Source organism: Ovis canadensis, chromosome 1 (assembly GCF_042477335.2).
Source record: "Ovis canadensis isolate MfBH-ARS-UI-01 breed Bighorn chromosome 1, ARS-UI_OviCan_v2, whole genome shotgun sequence".
NCBI classification, from domain to species: Eukaryota; Metazoa; Chordata; class Mammalia; order Artiodactyla; family Bovidae; genus Ovis; species Ovis canadensis.
In genome coordinates, this window is record NC_091245.1 from 249,887,373 (window position 1) to 249,907,428 (window position 20,056).

At 41.5% G+C, this 20,056-nt stretch overlaps 1 protein-coding gene across 10 annotated transcripts in view; it reads left to right on the plus strand.

Moving 5' to 3' along the window:
- The first annotated feature begins 4,123 nt into the window (after positions 1-4,123).
- TFDP2 (transcription factor Dp-2) overlaps positions 4,124-20,056 on the plus strand; it is a 207,625-nt gene continuing 191,692 nt past the window's right edge. For 2 of the 10 annotated variants that reach the window (XM_069563788.1, XM_069563812.1), the window contains exons 1-2: positions 5,457-5,856; positions 15,777-15,836. The gene's annotated coding sequence lies outside the window, so the exon portion shown is untranslated. Of the gene's footprint in view, positions 4,208-5,456; positions 5,857-15,776; positions 15,837-20,056 lie in introns of those variants that run through there. The other 8 variants (XM_069563781.1, XM_069563795.1, XM_069563787.1 and 5 more) reach the window with 5 other exon arrangements.

Here is a 20,056-nt window from a genome sequence, read left to right on the forward strand (position 1 = left end):
GTTGTTAACCTTGTTCCTTTGGTGAAGAGGGTGCCTGCCAGGTTTTTCCATCATAAGTTTACTATTTTCTCCTTTGCAGTTAAGAATCTTGTTAGGAGGGACTTCCCTGGTGCTAAGACTTCTCTAGTGCTAAGACTTCATGCTCCCATTGCAGGGGGCCTGGGTTCAATCCCTGATCAGGGAACTAGATCCCACATGCTGCAACTGAAAGTTCTCATGCCACTACTAAGGCCCATCACAGTCAAATAAATAAATAAATAAATAAATAAATATATATTTTAAAAGAATCTTGTGAGAAGATACTTTTAGACCATGTAAATGTTCTGTTTCCCATCACAGTTCACTTACTAGTTTTAACTTCCACGGATGCTTCTTGTCTGCAACAATGATTCTTGTACTATTTGCCTATTATTGGGAGTTTTCTATTTCCACTTCCATTATTTGTTTACATTTATTCATTGGAATTCTACTGTAAGGGAAAGCTGTTGCTGTCCTCCATTTATTATTCAATTATTTATATCATTATTGGTCACCTCTTGCCCCATTCCACATCCTCTTAGCCCACATCTTTATTCCAGTTGTAGCAATCCGCTACCCAAGTGTAACATGAACACACCTTACTTTACCATATCTCTGGTTTCCTGAGCTGGAATTTCTCTGCCTCTCAGCTTGGAATACTCATTTAAACTCATCCTGTCGTTTTTTACCCCTGGTTAAGTCTGGAATGCTAGAGAGTTGCTACCATATGACTAATGTGTAAACAATGGGGACAGGAGCCAGTGTATAAATATACCTCTCTCTATTAGTTAGCAGATATAATAGTTTGCATCTGCTAATCCCAACTTCCCACTCCATCCCTCCCCTACCCCCTTAGAAACCACAGGTCTGTTCTCTATAGCTGTGAATCTATTTCTTTTTCATAGATAAGTTCCTTTGTGTCCTATTTTAGATTCCACATATAAGTGATGTCTCGTGCTCTTTGTTTTTCTCTCACTTCACCTAATAGGTCCACCCATGTTACTGCAGATGGCATTATTTAATTCCTTTTTTTTGGCTGAGTAATATTCCATTGTAGACAGGTACCACATCTTCTTTATCCATTCTTCTGTTGATGGACATTTAGTTTGTTTCCATGTCTTGGTTTTTGTAAATAGTGCCGCTATGAACATAGAGGTGCATGTATCTTTTTGAATTACAGTTCTATCCAGATATATGCCCAGGAGTGGGACTGTGGATCATATTATCATTATTTCTTATACCTCATGTTTTTAGGACATAAGTCTATGTTTTTGGGGCTTCCCTGGTGGTGCAGAGGTTAAAGTGTCTGCCTGCAATGTGGGAGACCTTGATTTGATTCCTGGGTCGGGAAGATCCCCTGGAGAAGGAAATGGCAATCCACTCCAGTATTCTTGCCTGGAGAATCCCATGGATGGAGGAGCTTGGTGGGCTACGGTCCACGGGTCAAAAAGAGTCAGACACGACTGAGCGACTTCACTTTCACTATGGGCTTCTGGATTCTCTGAGATTTTATATGTTTCAATCAACTATTGTATTCCTTTATGGGCTTCCCTGGTGGTGCAGAGGTTAAAGTGTCTGCCTGCAATGTGGGAAACCTGGGTTAGATCCCCAGGTCAGGAGGATCCCCTGGAGAAGGAAATGGCAACCCACTCCAGTATTCTTGCCTGGAGAATCCTGTGGACGGAGGAGCTTGGTGGGCTACAGTCCACAGGTGGCAAAGAGTCGGACACGACTGAGCGACTTCACTTTCACTTCTATGTTTTTAGGACAAGTAAAATTTTATCCTAAAAATAATTTTGGGTTTGATGTTAAGAAGAGGTTACTTTTACTAATGATGACTGTGAAATCTTTCCACTGAACAAACCAAGTCATTCCAGAAATGTAATAAGGAGAAAGTTGTGTCCCTCACTAAAGAAATTCCAGGGCTTTGATTCCACTCTGCCCTTTTAATGTGAGTAAAGGGCATATAATAGGACTGTCTCTGGAAGACAAGGCCTTGATGTAACACATTGTTCTCTTAAGGGTTATTTCCTTTGTTTGTCACTGGATGGTTAGATGTGAAAACAGCACATCTGCAACTGTGAAAGTCTAGATAACTATGGATCTTTGTGAATGGCAAAAAGGGGTCAGGAAGGACCTTGTCACTCAGAGTGTAGCGTCTGATGAAGCAGTTGGAGATTTGTTGGAAATGCAGATTCTACACCCCACCTCGGACCTGCTGATCTAGAGTATGAATTTTAATAAGATCTTTAAGTGATTCCTGGGCACATTAAAGCTTGAGAGGCACTGGTCCAGGAGCCATATAGCTCCACCTACTGAAAGCAGTACCCAGCCCCAGGAGAGAGGCAGCACAGTTTCCTCAGGTTTAACCCTTAACAGATCTCTTTCACGGCTGGGGTTTGTTGGGCCACAAATTTACAAGTTTTTATTTATATTTTATTTTACGTATGTATGTATGTATGTTTGTTTCCTGTTTCCAAATGTGCTAGGCTGTGGCACTCTCATCCATTCAATAAAAACTTACTGAGCTTCCCTAAGGCACTGACGATATTGTAGTGAATAGGATGTGTATGTGTGTGTGTTTAGTTGCTTTTAAGTCATGTCCGACTCTTTGCGGCCCCATGGACTGTAGCCCACCAGGCTCCCCTGTCCATGGGATCTTCCAGGCAAGGATATTGGAGTGGGTTGATATTCCTTTCTCCGGGGGATCTTACTGACTCAGGGATAGAACCTGCATTTCCTGCATTGCAGGCAGATTCTTTACCACTGAGTCACCAGAGAAGCCCAGTGAATAGGATGACAGAGCTCCAAATTGCAAGGAACTTGCAGTCTAACAAGGGCTTCCCTGGTACTAAATGATACAGGACACAGGTACTAAATGAGTAATTGCAAGTTTCATAAATGTTAGACAATTTTATGGGCAAAGAGCTGGAGTCAGAGGAAGCTTTTCTAGAGTGTTGTTTCAGCTCAGATGAGAAAGCATGTGTAGATGAGGTGTGGGTGAACTGGGGGATTATTCTACACACAAGGAACACCTATGAACAAAGGAAGTTCTTTGGACATTTATGTGTGTATTTCTAGTACCTTGCACTGTTGTTGTATAATAAGTGCTTAGTAAGTGTTTGCGGAATCAATAAGTGTTCTGTGATGTTTCAAACATCTACTCTCCTTCCTTGGAGATAGTGGATGCTTTATTTTCCTTTTCAAAGGAAATCAGATCTTTTAGTGGGGAAATGAGAAGGAAGAGAGAAAGCTGACTGTTGTGCAAATTGCTAAACTGAAGCTGTGAGTGGGAATGAAAAATTGATTTACATGAATTTTCCTCCCTGAAGCAACTTGACAATTTATTCTGTTCTGGAGAATTTTCAGTTTTTGGCTTCAAAATCAAGCTGTTCCTTATTCTGAATTTCTTGGCCTGCTGTGAAACTAGCATTTAGTGTCTTTTAGAGCATACCCTGATTAGGTCATGGAAATTCACAGCTAGATCAAACCAGTATATGGAAAATTTGAAACCTGCATGCCCACTTTACCTCATGGTATCGGAAGCTGTTATGAAACACTGACTTTTAAAGCGTTTTTTTTCCAAAAGCACTATTATCAAATGATCATAATAATCATTATTTATTGAACACTTACTATATGTATTACATAGCAAAACCCTCATATTAACTCTACAGGAAACATAAAAATTGCCAAATATTAACAATTTCATATGGTTTAACTTAATATCATCTTCAGACTCTTACCTTAAAAATTTACAGAAGTTAGAGAATCACTGAATCCATAGCCTTACTCCAATATTTAGAGAGTTGTCTTCTTAGATAAAAAGATTCCAAACATAATGTTTAGTATATTATACTTACTTCATTATGTATTAAAGCAATTTTATTCAATTAAAAAAAGATTCCAAGGTACTCTTCCTAAATTAACATCCACCACTCCCCCCTCCCCCATTAGCCCAAGCACAGCCATGCATCTATTAATACTTTTTGGATTATTTATACATTATACTGAGGTGGTTTACAATCCAGCTCTCCTGCTAGACTGAGCTCTTTGAGGATGGAGGTTTCATCTGTTTTGCTTATTTTTGTATCTTTGTCCCTAGAGTGTTTGAAAAGTATTTAAGTTGAAATCTCAACAAAATTTCTGTGGAAACTACATCTATTGATCCATTACTGAAAAATGCAAGGTAATGACTCCTTTGGGGCTTTTGCATTTTAGAATCAGTTCAAGGAGACTTCATTGGGCTTTCTTGACCGCCTAGGACTTTATCTATGTACAATTATGCAGAAATTATCTCACCACCGCTCCACCCCAGAGAAAGGTCCAAAGGTGCATTCTCACCTCCCCCACTTCCTTTAGGTATTTATTTAAATGGCACTTTCCTGCTACCTTGACTGAGCACTCTAAGACAGGCCATCCCTTAAAGCCATTCCTGGTCTACTAGATTTGTTCTCCACAGCGTGTCGCAACATGTAACATAGCTTATATTTTGCTTATTTCTTTTGCCTATTATCTTTACCACCCCACTAAAATGTAAGTGAAGTGAAATGAAAGTCGCTCAGTCTCGTCTGCCTCTTTGCCACCCCATCGGTTACACAGTCCGTGGAGTTCTCCAGGCTAGAATACTGGAGTGGGTAGCCTTTCCCTTCGCCAGAGGATCTTCCCAACCCAGGGATCGAACCCAGGTCTCCCGCGGTGGAGGCGGATTCTTTACTAACCGAGCCACAGGGGAAGCCCACTAAAATGTAAACTCACACATGATTTTTCAGATAGGCACAGAATGTATTATTAACATTGAACTAAATAGACAGGTATTTGAGGGTGGGAGCTGCAATTTTCTTTTCAGCGTCCATGTGACATGATGACCTGGTCAGGTTTGGATCTTACTTGCCGGGTTGTTGAAAATCTCACACCCTAGCAGTCTTTAACCCACTGTCAGAATAATTTACAGGGTACTGCAAACTTGGCCCCACACGTGGCCTCATCACTCGTCCCCTTGCCCCTCTAGGCTGCTCCCCCAGAGGTGACTGATCAAATGACTGGGAACCGAGATGTGCCTGGGAACTAGGGACGCCCGTTTTCCTTTTTCTAAGAAAGATCGGGGTTTTCTTGCAAGGGGCCGGGGGGATGGGGGCGGATGGAAAAGTCAAGATTCCCACCCAGGCCGGGGGAAGGGGGAGAGGGTGTGGCTATAATTTTAGGCCTCAGGCCTGTAGCCTGCTCCGGAGGCGGCTGGGAAGCACGCGGCAGGACCGTTGTAGGCGATCCACTGAGAACCTCCAGTGGATTATCCGGGTACCCCGCAGAGTGCTTGAGACCCCGCTCCTCCACCTCGGGGGCCCCCTCCTCTCTTTGGGAAGCCTGGAGGCGGGGTTTGTTTACTCCGTGCACGCACCGCCAGCCTGGCCAATCCGTGAGGAGAGGCGCCGTACGTCATTCACCCAGAGGGCCAATCGGCGCTCACCGTGCTGCTCCGCCGCCAAAGCTTGCGCGGGGGAAGCGGGGCAGCGGCTAGGCCGGGCGAGGGCGGACGGAGCCGCCGAAGATTTCAGCTGCAGCCGCTGCCGCTGCTCGGTTCTCGAGGCGCGCCCTAACCCTTCCTCCTTGGGCAGGCTCGAAGGCGCGCGCGCGCGCGCGGTCGGCGTCCCGGGGCTTAGAACTCCAGGGCCTCTACTAGGCAGGCCGCGGATCGCCCACCCTTCCCCGAGTGTGAGTCCGCCTGGGACCCGGGCGCCGCCAAGCGCGGGCGCCACTGTAGCAGAGGGGCCTGAAGACGCGCTCCAAGCTCGAAGAACAGTCCTGCGCGGCCGCCTTGTCCCCTGCAGCCAAGCGGTGGTAAGGTCCAGGGCGCGGGCGCGGGCTCCGTGCGGCGGGCCTCTGGACCCGGCCCGGCGTGTTCTTGGGCAGGTTTCCCTCCCTGCCCCTCCGGGCCCCCTGGTCACTCTGGGTCCCATCTGTTTATTCCCACGCAATCTTCCAGGCCCGGCCGAGTAACCCTTGAGTGCCTGGGGAAGGGAGTGGGAAACCCGAGACTACCCCCCACCCCCAACACACAGCAAATTGCGGGGAGGCACTGTCCTTGAGTCACGCCTGCTGGAAGAGAGGAAGGGCTGCTTTCTACTTTTTCGGTATCTTTAGGGCAGAAGAATGGCTTCTAAGTCTGACTTTTCCGACTTCTCCTTTCATGACCCACATGCCTCCATCTGTCTCTACCAGGTGTATTTCAGAGTTCCAAAGCCTCGTGCGCTTGGAAGAGCCTTGCAACCTCCACAGGGGAACTTTCCTCTAAAGTAGGGGATCACTTTTGGGCCCAGACTCTGAGAAATTCCATAGATTTAAGGTTCCTTTCCATAGAAAAGTGTAAGATTTTTGTAGGATCTCTCAGGGAGAAGTGCAGCTAAGATGAACTCCCAGTCTCTCGTACCAGCTTGTGTTCCCGGGCGTTGTGTGGTTCAGTTTCTTCATCTGTAATAGTAACCCTCTATTGGGGGTGGTGCCAGGAGGAAATGGACTAATTGGTGGAACTATTTGGAACGAAGTTCGCGTCCTACGAAGTGCCCTGCCCTGCATGAGTTAGGCATTGAATTGACCACCCTGAATGATGGATTAGAAAAGTTCCCCCTATTGTTTTTGTTTTTTCCTGTTGAGACAGTTTCATCCCTTTCCGTATTCACTGCTAAAGCTCCCTTTGAGCCTTTGAATTCGTTTTCTTCCTCATTTTGTCTCAGAGGGCTCAGACTCCCTGTCCCACTTCTTTGCTCTCTTTTTAGTAAGTCAGTAGCTCTTTCCCTTCCTTCCCCTTTCTCTCCCAAATCTTTGTGTGTTTTTTCCACTTGAGTTCTATAGCCTGATTTTTTTTTCTGGGCCACTTTTCTCATAATGGCTTGAAATCATCTTTACCTAATAGATACAGTTTAGGTTATTCATCTGTTCTTTATGCAGTGTAATCATGAGCCTACTGTACAAAATTAAATAGAAACTAATTTAGTTGATCTGTTATTGCATGTTGCTTTTCCATTTCATTGGTTGGCCTGCCATTTAGCTAAAGTTTTATCGCTATCCTGTTACTGTAATAAATCTTTAATGGCCGCGGCCATTCTCAAGTAGCACTGGGAGAAAAATCAAATGTCTAGACCCCAGATTCTATCACACTTGTGCGCTGGCGCTTGCTGCATTTGTTATTTATTAGAACATCTTGTGCCTGGAACTAGAGCCTAGTCTCATGGCAGACATGGTGTCTGTAGCCCTGTCCTGGCAGTACAGTTGCAGTTTTAGCAGTATGGTGCTTATATTTAATAAAGGCCCAAGACTTACTAAACTCTTGTTTTTGAGTTCTCATTATGTGTGGTTGGTTAATTAGGAGAGAAAACAGAATTTTCAAGTGTGTCATACTTAATGTTACCATTTTGTGATCATGTACCTTTCCCACCAACTCTTGGCAATGGTGACGGCCAACTGGCACTTTCAAGTTTTTTTCCTTGCAGCCAAAATTCTTAACTGTCTGAGCTATGTCCTCTCAATGCAGCTTGAAATTGGATGTACAGATCGATTTATCCTTAATGTGGAAAGTGTTTGTGGATGAAAATTATTCACTGAAACACAACCTGAAGGATTCAAAGAGTAGAGTATGGTAAAAAACAGATTAAGCCCAAATTAAGTTCATGGCATAGGTTAGAACCCGGTATTCTAACTTCTAGTCCATTGTTTTCTTAGTTTGTCAACCTTAACAGTTAACTGGCACTGAAAGATGAAAAGATTAAGGCTTGAAAGTAGAAGGAGGCACTTTCTAATTTGGGCATTAAATATTAGATATGAGTAGTACCTTAGTATCTTATTTTTTTATCTTTAAACTTAGGTATGTTTCTTTTAAAGATTAAGTAATAAGCCATTATTACTGATAGATCTTATAGTCAGTTTACATTGTCTCTTGGCAAACGATTTCACTTTTTTTCTGAACTCAGCACCATATTTTAAGCTCTTATTGCAATGTATCTTAGAAGAAACTAGAAAGCATAGAGTTCAGAGTTTTGAATCATAGAATTTGAAGTTGTGATGAATTTTCTAGATTAAATATATTTACCTCTTATACTTGAATTCTTTCCATTTTAATCTGGGGTATATGATTCTAGGGATAGGACATAAATAGATTTAAAAGTAGATTTGTAAGCCCTTGAAAACTTTATACAAAATTATATGTATTTGGATATTTTCTGGAGAGAAGGTTCATAGGTTCTGAGGTAAAGATATTTGGACAACTTTAACTTCTAAGAAATGATTTCTTTTATTGAACTTAAAGTTCTCTCTTCACTGGTTCTAGTTCTGTCTCTTCTGTGAGTTTTCAAATATTCAAAGACACTTCCTATGTTTTCCTGATTCTTTTCTTCTCTGGACAAAATATTCTCAGTCTTTAACTTCCTCTAGTGAATTTCTTGTTTTGATTTGCACCTCTTTGCAATACTGATGGCTTATTTGTGGGTTTGTGTCAGTTGGTCCATACCCTTCTTAGCAGTGTAATACCTTTAATTAGATATTAACCTGTGGAGAGAACCAGAAGTCATCACTATGATTTTAAAGCACATACTTTAAGAGTAGTCCTGCTTCTTTGGCAGCCACATTGCACTGTTAATTTATGATAATGTCCTGTCTAAGGAAATGAATTCTGGAGCTAGCCTGCCTGGATTTAAATCCTGGCTCTATATCAGCTGGGTAAATTATATAAACACCCAGGGCCTCAGTTTTCTCATCTGTAAAATGGAGTTTATGATAGGGTTGTTTTAAAGAATACATTAGTACATATGTGTTAAGCATTTAGAATGGTCCCTGCCATTTAAGTGCTGTGTGCGTTATCCATTGTTGATTTTGTCATCAGCTGAAATTTGAGTTTTGTCCATGCTCTCCAAGTTCTTTAATAGAATGTTTTGGTAGGACTTCATACCTATCCCAGTTAAATTTTATCTTGTCAGATTGGTTCCAGTATGTTTACTCTTAAAAAAAAAGTCTTAATTTTCTCATTCAGTAAAAAAGCTTATTGTTTTTCCATACATTTGATAAACTATAATTTTGATAAGTATGCATTTTATTAAAGTGTTGACGAGGTGGGTCTAAGAACATTCTTGTCCTGCTAGAGACCCGAGGGTTGATTTGAAAAAAATTAATTCTTTGGTTTAAGATGTTCAGCCAATTAGAAATGAAACTAATCTATCATTATCTATCTCAGATATTTCCAGGTTTTCACAAGGAATTTATAAGGGACTTTAACACTTGCCTTCCTAAAACCCAAATAATTTCATATCCTTCATCTTTAAAAATCCTATCTGTTCAATAAATGTTAGAAAAAAAAAAGAGTATTAATCTGACATTGCTTGTTCTTAGTGAAACTATAATGGTTTCCAGTCACCTAGGTCAGTTGCTGCTTTTTCTACGTTCACAGACTTCTCTCAGACATGACTCTAAAATCTTGTCTAGTTCAGTTCAGTCGCTCAGTTGTGTCCGACTCTTTGTGACCCCATGAATCGCAGCACACCAGGCCTCCCTGTCCATCACCAACTCCCGGAGTTCGCTCAGAGTCATGTCCATCGAGTCCGTGATACCATCCAGCCATCTCATCCTCTGTCATCCCCTTCTCCTCCTGCCCCCAATCCCTCCCAGCATCAGAGTCTTTTCCAATGAGTCAACTCTTCCCATGAGGTGGCCAAAGTACTGGAGTTTCAGCTTTAGCATCATTCCTTCCAAAGAAATCCCAGGGCTGATCTCCTTCAGAATGGACTGGTTGGATCTCCTTGCAGTCCAAGGGACTCTCAAGAGTCTTCTCCAACACCACAGTTCAAAAGCATCAATTCTTTGGCACTCAGCCTTCTTCACAGTCCGACTCTCACATCCATAGATGACCACAGGAAAAACCATAGCCTTGACTAGACAGACCTTAGTCGGCAAAGCAGTATCTTTGCTTTTGAATATGCTATCTAGGTTGCTCATAACTTTTCTTCCAGAGAGTAAGTGTCTTTTAATTTCACGGCTGCAGTCACATTCTGCAGTGATTTTGGAGCCCCCAAAAATAGTCTGACACTGTTTCCACTGTTTCCCCATCTATTTGCCATGAAGTGATGGGACCGGATGCCATGATCTTCATTTTCTGAATGTTGAGCTTTAAGCCAACTTTTTCACTCTCCTCTTTCACTTTCATCAAGAGGCTTTTTAGTTCCTCTTTGCTTTCTGCCATAAGAGTGGTGTCATCTGCACATCTGAGGTTATTGATATTTCTCCCGGCAATCTTGATTCCAGCTTGTGTTTCTTCCAGTCCAGCATTTCTCATGATGTACTCTGCATAGAAGTTAAATAAGCAGGGTGACAATATACAGCCTTGACGTACTCCTTTTCCTATTTGGAACCAGTCTGTTGTTCCAGCATCAGAGTCTTTTCCAATGAGTCAACTCTTCCCATGAGGTGGCCAAAGTACTGGAGTTTCAGCTTTAGCATCATTCCTTCCAAAGAAATCCCAGGGCTGATCTCCTTCAGAATGGACTGGTTGGATCTCCAGTTCTAACTGTGGCTTCCTGACCTGCATACAGATTTCTCAAGAGGCAGGTCAGGTGGTCTGGTATTCCCATCTCCCTCAGAATCTTTCAGTTTATTGTAGTTACATTTAATCTCAGTGATAATCTTGTCTAGAGGTACATTTAACTTCAGTGATCAGAGCTTCCCTGGTGGCTCAGAGGTTAAAGTGTCTGCCTGGAATGCAGGAGACCCGAGTTCGATCCCTGAGTCAGGAAGATCCCCTGGAGAAGGACATGGCAGCCCACTCCAGTACTCTTACTTGGAGAATCCCATGGGGGAGGAGCCTGGTGGGCTACAGTTCATGGGGTCGCAAAGAGTCGGACACGACTGAGCGACTTCTCTCACCCACTCACTCAGTGATCAGAAGTAGACAGGATCCCCTTTCCCTTGCAGCTGGATGGACTTTGTAACTAGAGTGATATGTTGTACCTTGTCAATGGTTTACTTAGAGCAGCTGTGCTGTGCTTAGTTGCTCAGTTGTGTCCAACTCTCTGTGACCCCATGGACTGTAGCCCACCAGGCTCCTCTGTCCATGGGATTCTCCAGGTAAGGATACTGGAATGGGTTGCCTTGCCCTCCTCCAGGGGATCTTCCCAACCCAGGGATCGAACCAGGTCTCCCGCATTGCAGATGGATGTTTACCATCTGAGCCACTAGGAAAGCCCATGAATGCTGGAGTGGGTAGCCTGTCCTTTCTCCAGGGGATCTTCTTGATCTGGGAATCGAACCGGGGTCTCCTGCATTGCAGGTGGGTTCTTTACCAGCTGAGCTGCCAGGGAAGCCCAACTTTCTTTAATATTACCCATACTAAGCTTTGGTTTCCATTGATTCATTGGTTAAATTTATTAAATGCCCATTTGGTGCAAGATGCCAATGCTTGTTTAAACCCATCCAACCTGAAGGGGATTTTCTTTTTAATTAACTGACTCTTGGCTGTGTTGGGTGCTGCACACAGGCTTTTTCTAAGTGCAGTGCTTGGGCTTCTCCTTGGGTGGCTTCTCTTGTGGAGCACAGGCTCTGGGGTGTACAGGCGTCGGTAGTTGCAGCACGCAGGCTCAGTAGTTGTGGTTCCTGGACTTAGTTGCTCCTCAGCTTGTGGAATCTTCCTGGGCCAGGGATTAAACTATCGCTGCTGTATTGGCAGGCAGATTCTTATCCACTGGGCCACCAAGGGAGTCCAAGAATTTTTCTTGATAGAGGTACCTAGAGCACAAAGGTAATCCATATTCGTTTCTTTCCTTTATCGCTGTTGTTACTATGCTCTGGCTCCCAATCCTTCTTTTCTCTACAATAGTAGCTTCCTTTTGACCTTCCTATCTTTTCCTGACTCTATAAGCATTGCAGCCAGAGTCCACTTTGCTTTTTTTAAAAAAATGTGTGTGTTTTTTTTAATTGAGGTATAGTTGATTTAGTGTTTCGTGTCGAGTGTAGAGCAAGCTGATTTAATTGTATCTGTGTGTGTGTGTGCATGTATTTTTTTCTTTTTCAGATGTTTTCCTTTATAGGTTTTACAAGATATTGAGTATAGTTCCCTGTGATATGTAGTAGGTCCTTGTTGTTTATGTTATGTATAGTAGCATGAATCTGTTAATCCCAAACTCATTTATCCCTCCCCACCAATCCATCTTTTTTTCAGTCTTTTCTTCCCCACTGGAAAAATTTATACTGATCTAATTAGATTTTTATTATTGAATATTTTGCAGCTCCTTTATTCTGTTTTCTGTTTATTATCCTTTTAAATTTAAGTCACTCACCTTTTTTTAAAAAAAAAAAAGAACAAAAAACAAACCTTTCTTATTCTTAGAGATGATGGAGACATGGTGGTTCCCCACCACCTGGTCGTTGTGTCAGTGACTCAGCTGACAGCTACAGAAGCGCTTAAGTTACAGGCACTGTATGAGGCTCTGAATTGACAAAGGAGCATGACATAGCCACAGTCGTTGAAGAATTCTAAGTGCAGGGAAAGATAGAAGAAAGTATTTGAATAAATCCTTTTTTAATACTCAAAAGCATAATAAATTTATGTAACAGATTCCATTTTACTTTGAAAAGAGTCAAGTATTACTATGTTGTTATTGAAGAATGACCTTGTTAGGAACTAAGATCGTGTGTCCTGCATCCAGCGTGGCCAAGAAAAGCCGAAAATGATCATGTTGAAGTGACCAATTCAGTTCTATTTAAGTGAAATAAATTATAAAATCACCAATCTATAAATGTGGAAGAACAGTATATATTTCAAAACTGCCTAAATAAAATACTTAATCAAAACTGGTAGCATTTACTTCTCTTTTGCAGATCACTCGAGAGGGAACAATTTAAAAAATCAACCTACGAAGTTTTTCTTCACAGCATTCTTGAAATTGTAGTGGTGATATAAAACTGCCTATAAAAGAGAACGATTATGACATGGTGTCAAGGGGCAGGGATGGGAGAGATGGAAAGGCAAACGGAGGCAAGGGGAGGATGGTTGCTATTAGAACCAGGGATGTGGACTTCCCTGGCTGGCCAGCAGTTCAGACTGCCCGCCCTTCCACTGCAGGGGGCCCAGGTTCTATTCCGTCCAGGGATCTAAGATCCCACATGCTTGGAGGTACACCAAAAAGTTTTAAAAAACTAGGATCCCACATTCAGCACAGTGCAGATCCCCCGGAAAGACTTAAAAAGGAACAAGGGATGTAATATACAACATGATAAATGCGACTAACTCTGGTGTATGCTATGGGGCTTCCCAGGTGGCTCAGTGGTACAGAATCTGCCTGCAGTGCAGGAGACGCGGGTTGGATCCCTGAGTTGGGAAGATTGCCTGAAGGAAGGCATGGCAACCCACTCCAGTATTCTTGCCTGGAGAATCCCCATGGGCAGAGGAGCCTGGTGGGCAAAGAAATCAGACACGACTGAGCACACACACACACACACACATACACATCATATGTTACTTATGAAAGTTGTGAAGTGAGTAAATCCTGAGAGCTCTCATCACAAAATTTTTTTTCTGTTTCTTTAATTTTCTGTCTATATGAGATGATGGATATTCACTTGGTGTTTTCATAATGTATGTTCAGTTCAATTCAGTTGCTCAGTCATGTCAGACTCTTTGCGACTCCATGAACCACAGCACGCCAGGCCTCCCTGTCTGTCACCAACTCTTGGAGTCCACCGAAACCCATGTCCATTGAGTCTGAGATGCCATCCAATCATCTCATCCTCTGTCGTCCCCTTCTCCTCCTGCCTCAATCTTTCCCAGCATCAGGGTCTTTTCAAACGAATCAGCTCTTTGCATCAGGTGGCCAAAGTCTTGGAGTTTTAGCTTCAATATCAGTCCTTCCAGTGAACCCTCAGGACTGATCTCCTTTAGGATGGACTGGTTGGATCTCCTTGCAGTCCAAGGGACTCTCAAGAGTCTTTCAACACCACAGTTCAAAAGCATCAGTTCTTTTGCACTCAGCTTTCTTTACAGTCCAACTCTCACATCCATAACCACTGGAAAAACCATAGCCTTGACTAAACTGACCTTTGTTGACAAAGTAATGTCTCTAATTTTCAATATCTGTGTAAGCGTCTTTTAATTTCATGGCTGCAGTCACCACCTGCAGCGATTTTGGAGCCCAGAAAAATAAAGTCTCTCACTGTTTCCAGTTTCCCCATCTATTTGCCATGAAGTGATGGGACTGGATGCCATGATCTTCATTTTCTGAATGTTGAGCTTTAAGCCAACTTTTTCACTCTCCTCTTTCACTTTTATCAAGAGGCTCGTTAGCTCCTCTTCACTTTCTGCCATAAGGGTGATGTCATCTGCATATCTGAGGTTATATTTCTCCCGACAGTCTTGATTCTAGCCTGTGCTTCCTCCAGCCCAGTGTTTCTCATGATGTACTCTGCATAGAAGTTAAATAAGCAGGAAGACAATATACAGCCTTGACGTACTCCTTTTCCTATCTGGAACCAGTCTGTTGTTCCATGTCCAGTTCTAACTGTTGCTTCCTGACCTGCATACAGGTTTCTCAAGAGGCAGGTCATGTTGTCTGGTATTCCCATCTCTTTCAGAATTTTCCACAGTTTATTGTGATCCACACAGTCAAAGGCATATGTAGGTAAATCATTGTCTGTCTACCTTAAATTTATACAGTGTTTTTTTGACAATTATCTCGCAATAAAACTGGAAGAAAAAAATGTAACTAATGAATAGCAGTCAATAAAATGATTTCTAGGCTAATGAAAGTTTGGTAAAGCTGCTAGATAAATGATTCCACACTAGTTAATACCTTTTAAGCTATAAAGTCTTCACAGATAAGAACATTTTGTGAGCATAGTGATTACATATTTTTAAGTTGAGCAGATCAGTGTTCAAAGGTAATAAAATATATCACCTGTGTAGGCATTCTAAGAAACATGCCCTGAAAATCTGTATAAAAATGCCATAATTATATATGAAAAGCAATGGAATATGTACTCTTAAATTTGCCTACAGTTTTGCCATTAAAATTATACTGTTCCAGACTATATTGTATCACAGTTGGTGTAAAAAGTAATTACTAACCATAGATCTTTAAGGAAAATAATTTGTGGGAGATTGACAATAGTCAAAAAAATATTTTAGAAAGGTTTTCCAAGAGTACTTGACTATTTTGATGTTGAAAGCTTTTTGAAAAGCTTTTTAAATAGGTAGTTTTTGAAATAGATTTTCATTAGAGAATCATTTTGGTTGGAAAAGAGGTGGATGAGGGCCATTTAAATTCATATCTAAAAAAGACAATTACATGAATTCCTTGATTATTATATGGAAAAAGAATCTTGAGCCTTGTTCTCTTGGAATCTTTATAATCATGATAAGAACTTCAGATCAATAATATTTCAGAGAACTAAGATAAGCTTATTTTCAAATTGCAAAAGTGAAAAATCCAAAGACAATTATCTGATTTTAATTCAGGTACCAAAATGCTAATCATTGCTTAGAGGTTTTTGTCCTTTTTAAAAGATGGAGGGACTTCGCTGGTGGTCCAGTGCTTAAGACTCCACTCATCGACTGCAGGGTGTATGGGTTCAGTCCCTGGTCAGGGAACTAAGATTCTTCATGCCATGGGGTGCAGCCAAAAGGTGAAAAATAAAGCATGGAAAATGTAGTGAAGCTCAGGGAAGACTGGTAGTGCAGTTGTTTTGTTTTCAAATAGAAGTGCATAGTTTCCTTGTTTTGCTCCTTTCAGCTTTTCAAAACGAGGACTAAGCAAAGCAGCTGTGACTGAGCAGGATTTCTGTGAAAACAGGTAACGCAAAAACATTGTCAAAGAAGAGTTCAGTGCTGAAACTATCAATGAGTTACTTTAAACTGGAAAATGCTATACCGTACATTTTTGTTGCGAGGTACCAGTATTTTAATTTAGGTGTTAGCAGATGCTAGCTTCTTTTCTAATTCATTTCAGAATGATTTTAGGTCTATCAGTAGTACTACCCTCTTCAATTGACCTTAAAGTTTGAGCAGAGCCTTGCTAATGTAGTTGGTAAACTAGTTAATTACAGTGTAAAAGCAGCTAAGTATTTTGAAAATGTTTCTATTTGTGGCTGCGTCAGACCTTAGTTTTGGCACATGGGAGCTATAGTTGGAGCATGTGGGATCTAGTTCCCTGACCAGGGATCGAACTTAAGCTCCCTGCATTGGGAGCAAGGGGTTTTAGCCACTGGACCACCAAAGAAGTTCCAGTATTTTTTATAAATGAGTTCTCTCTGAGAAAACTAAATTATCTCTTCCCAAGTCAAATTATTTTGTTTTATTGTTTTTATATCCAATAGTATTCTTGGGATAATCTGGGCTATCAGATACTGCAACTCTTAAGTTCTGTTCTGAGTTATACATTTCCATAGGCTAACTGGAGTTACACTCTGGGGTAAAAATTTAAGGCAACTGAATATTCGATCTTGATGTAAGTAACATAAAATAAGAATAAATTTCAAGAAATGGAAATACTAAGCAAAAGCATGCAAGGCTAGTGATAACTAAGCGACTTTAGAAAGGCGTTAAGCTTCCCTTGTGGTTCAGTTGGTAAAAGAATGCAGTGCGGGAGACCTGGTTTGATTCCTGGGTTGGGAAGATGCCCTGGAGAAGGGCAAGGCAACCCACTCCAGTATTCTGGCCTGGAGAATCCCACGGACTGTATAGTCCATGGGGTCGCAAAGAATTGGACACGACTGACTGATTTTCACTTTTAGAAAGCCGTCACTACCTTCAAAGCCCTTCTTCCGTATGACAGAAAGAAATTTCAAGAGAAATGAGAGAGGTCATAGTAAGTAAAGAAAATAAGAGATTCTGTTGATAAAAGCAGCTCATTGAAAAAAGTGAAACACCCTGTTCACAAGGCTGCTCTTTAATAACTTACAAAATGTAAAGGACCACAAGATTTTTCTAGGATTAAGTAAGAAAACAGTGATCCATAATCTGAAAGCTTTGTGAAACACCTACAGTGTGATCAGACCCTCATGTAATCCTGCCCAGAAGTGTGACAGATAGGTTTATTTTTCATCTTATCAGTTCAGTTGCTCAGTCTTGTCCGACTGTTTGCGACCCCATGGACTGCAGCACCCCAGGCCTCCCTGTCCATCAAAAAACTCCTGGCTGCTGCTGCTGCTGCTGCTAAGTCGCTTCAGTCGTGTCCGACTCTGTGCGACCCCATAGACGGCAGCCCACCAGCTCCCCCGTCCCTGGGATTCTCCAGGCAAGAACACTGGAGTGGGGTGCCATTTCCTTCTCCAGTGCATGAAAGTGAAAAGTGAAAGGGAAGTTGCTCAATCGTGTCCGACTCGTAGCGACCCCATGGACTGCAGCCCACCAGGCTCCTCCATCCATGGGGTTTTCCAGGCAAGAGTACTGGAGTGGGGTGCCATTGCCTTCTCCGCACCAACTCCCAGAGTTTACCCAAACTCATGTACATCGAGTTGGTGATGCCATCCAACCATCTCATCCTCTGTCGTCCCTTTCTCGTCCTGCCCTCAATCTTTCCTGCATCGGGGTCTTTTCAGATGAGTCAGTTCTTCACATCAGGTAGCCAAAATATTGGAGTTTCAGCTTCAACATCAGTCCTTCCAGTGAACCCTCAGGACTGATTGCCTTTAGGATGGACTGGTTGGATCTCCTTGCAGTCCAAGGGACTCTCAAGAGTCTTCTCCAACACCACTCTTCAAAAGCATCAGTTCTTCGGAGCTTTTCATTTTATAGGTGAGGCCATAAGTTGCTTTACTGGAACCAGAAAGATAGAGACCGCAGAGCTGGGGCCAGAGCATGTATCTGACTGACTGTCGCATAACCACTCCTCTCTGTTGCCTTGCTAAAGTACTTAGGTCTTTGCTTCCACACTTTACTGCACAGCAGAGCTGAGTACAACGTTGTAAGTCAGCTACATGTCCGTTTTTAAAAACGTCCCTCTGATCACCCACCAAAATGAGTTAAGAAAGAAAAGCTCTGACTGTAAAAGAGTGAAAAATAAAAAAGTAAAATATAAGTGGGAGATTTGAAAATGACTCACTAGTTTTGATTGATCATCCTTTCTCAAGTGTCACTGCTGCTAAGTCATATTGTGACTAATATTTCACAGTATTTCATATTGTGACTAATAGCAACTTCAGTCGTGTCTGCCTCTGTGAGACCCCATAGACAGTAGCCCGTCAGGCTCCACCATCCCTGGGATTCTCCAGGCAAGAACACTGGAGTGGGTTGCCATTTTATTTAATTTTAAAATAGACCATTTCTGTATCATTTGTATGTGATATCTTTAATTCAGCTGTATTTCAATTAATTGGTTAAATATTGATTATGAGCTGTGTGACTTTTATACTGACTGATTTACTGTGAGTATAAACAAGTACATGGTTAGATAAGACGTTAACCTAACTCCTTTGTAACATAAATTATTTATTTTAATGCTTATGTTGTCTGCTACATGTCCTTTTGACTTGTTCAGAAATTAAATATGTGTGGGCCAAAAGAAAAATTGTAGGTGTTAGGAAATGATGTAAAATCTTAAGTTGCAATGAAAGAAGAGAAAAAAGCTAAAAGTGTTCTCAAAAGTAAGAATACTCATATAACAGATAATAGGGGCAGTGTTTATTGTCAGTCTTGGAACAAGAGCACGTGTATTTCATAGTCAGAGAAGCGGTGGGTAATGATGCTGTTATCAACAGGAGTGTGGATATGTCTGGTGAATTGAACAGACAACAAGGAGATGTGTTTTTGAAAATCCGAGGGATAGTACATATCTTTTCACCAAAGTTAAAAATATTGTACAGAAGGATTTTTATTTCCTCTTGGAGCATTCTGACCAATTGCACCGCAGAGCTCAGACTGACTATCTCTGTGTCTATCTAATTAGGTCTGTCTTAGTGTCAAAAGCCTCTGACTTGTTTACTACCTCTATGTGTAGAATTCATGCCAGTGTCACCCTGGAAAGAAACACTTTGACTCAGATTGGTCTTGAGTGGAAAAGGGGAAACAATTACATTCATTTGACTTAGTAATTTGTGTAAAACTTTTTCTGTTTTTATCATCTAAATTACCTCAAGGTTAGAGTAATTCTCAGTCTACCATCTAGTTATTTTTTTGTTGTTTTTAGGCTTTCTGTAACAATATGAAGCATTTTTTCATATTGTGACTAATAGCATCTTTGCATTTTTCACATTGAAACTACATCTAAAGTAACCACTGTGTGTTTGGCACAATTTTTCTGTCCAATATCAGAAACTCTCTCACAGTTTACATTTTCTAGTGCCTGCTATGTGTGAATCTTAACTGTGTCTGGTAGTTCCCCTGAAGGTACTCCCCGTTACAGCTACTCTTGGTCTTAGTTCTTGTTATCTTGTACAAATCCCATTTTATGTCAAAAGGGGTATGAGAGATCAGTTGCTAAGGATGGAGAAATAAAAAACAGTTGTGTTTTCTGGATTCTTTTGGGCCTACGGTCATAGGTTTGCCTTTCTGACTTCTTGTATTAATATTTGAAACTTATCAATTTAAGAATTTTCTGCAAGAAAAGTTTTCTTATTTTTAGTCCCATTCTCCAGCGGTAAAACCCCCTCTTTTTTTTTTTTAAGTTTTTTTTATTGAAAGGTGATAGGTTTCTAAAATAGGACCAATTTTCACTGATTAAATAACACCTCTGTGTAACTAGCACCATAGATCCAGAAACAGACCATTGCCAGCACCCTGCTGGCCCTTTCCATTCATGAACACCTCCTCCCCAAGGGAACTGTACTGACTTCTAACAGTGTGAATTTGTAAGACCACCTTTGGCCATATCTGCTTTTAGTTCTTTTGATGGTTATCACATGTAATGGTGTAATAATTGCAGTACTTTTTTTAAAAAGCCTTTTTACTTTGAACTGATTTTAGGCTTACAGGAAAAATAGTTTCCTAATCTTAACATTTTCATAACCATAGTATAATTATCAGGAGCAAGCAATTAATGTAACTCATGGACTGAGGAGCCTGGTGGGCTACAAC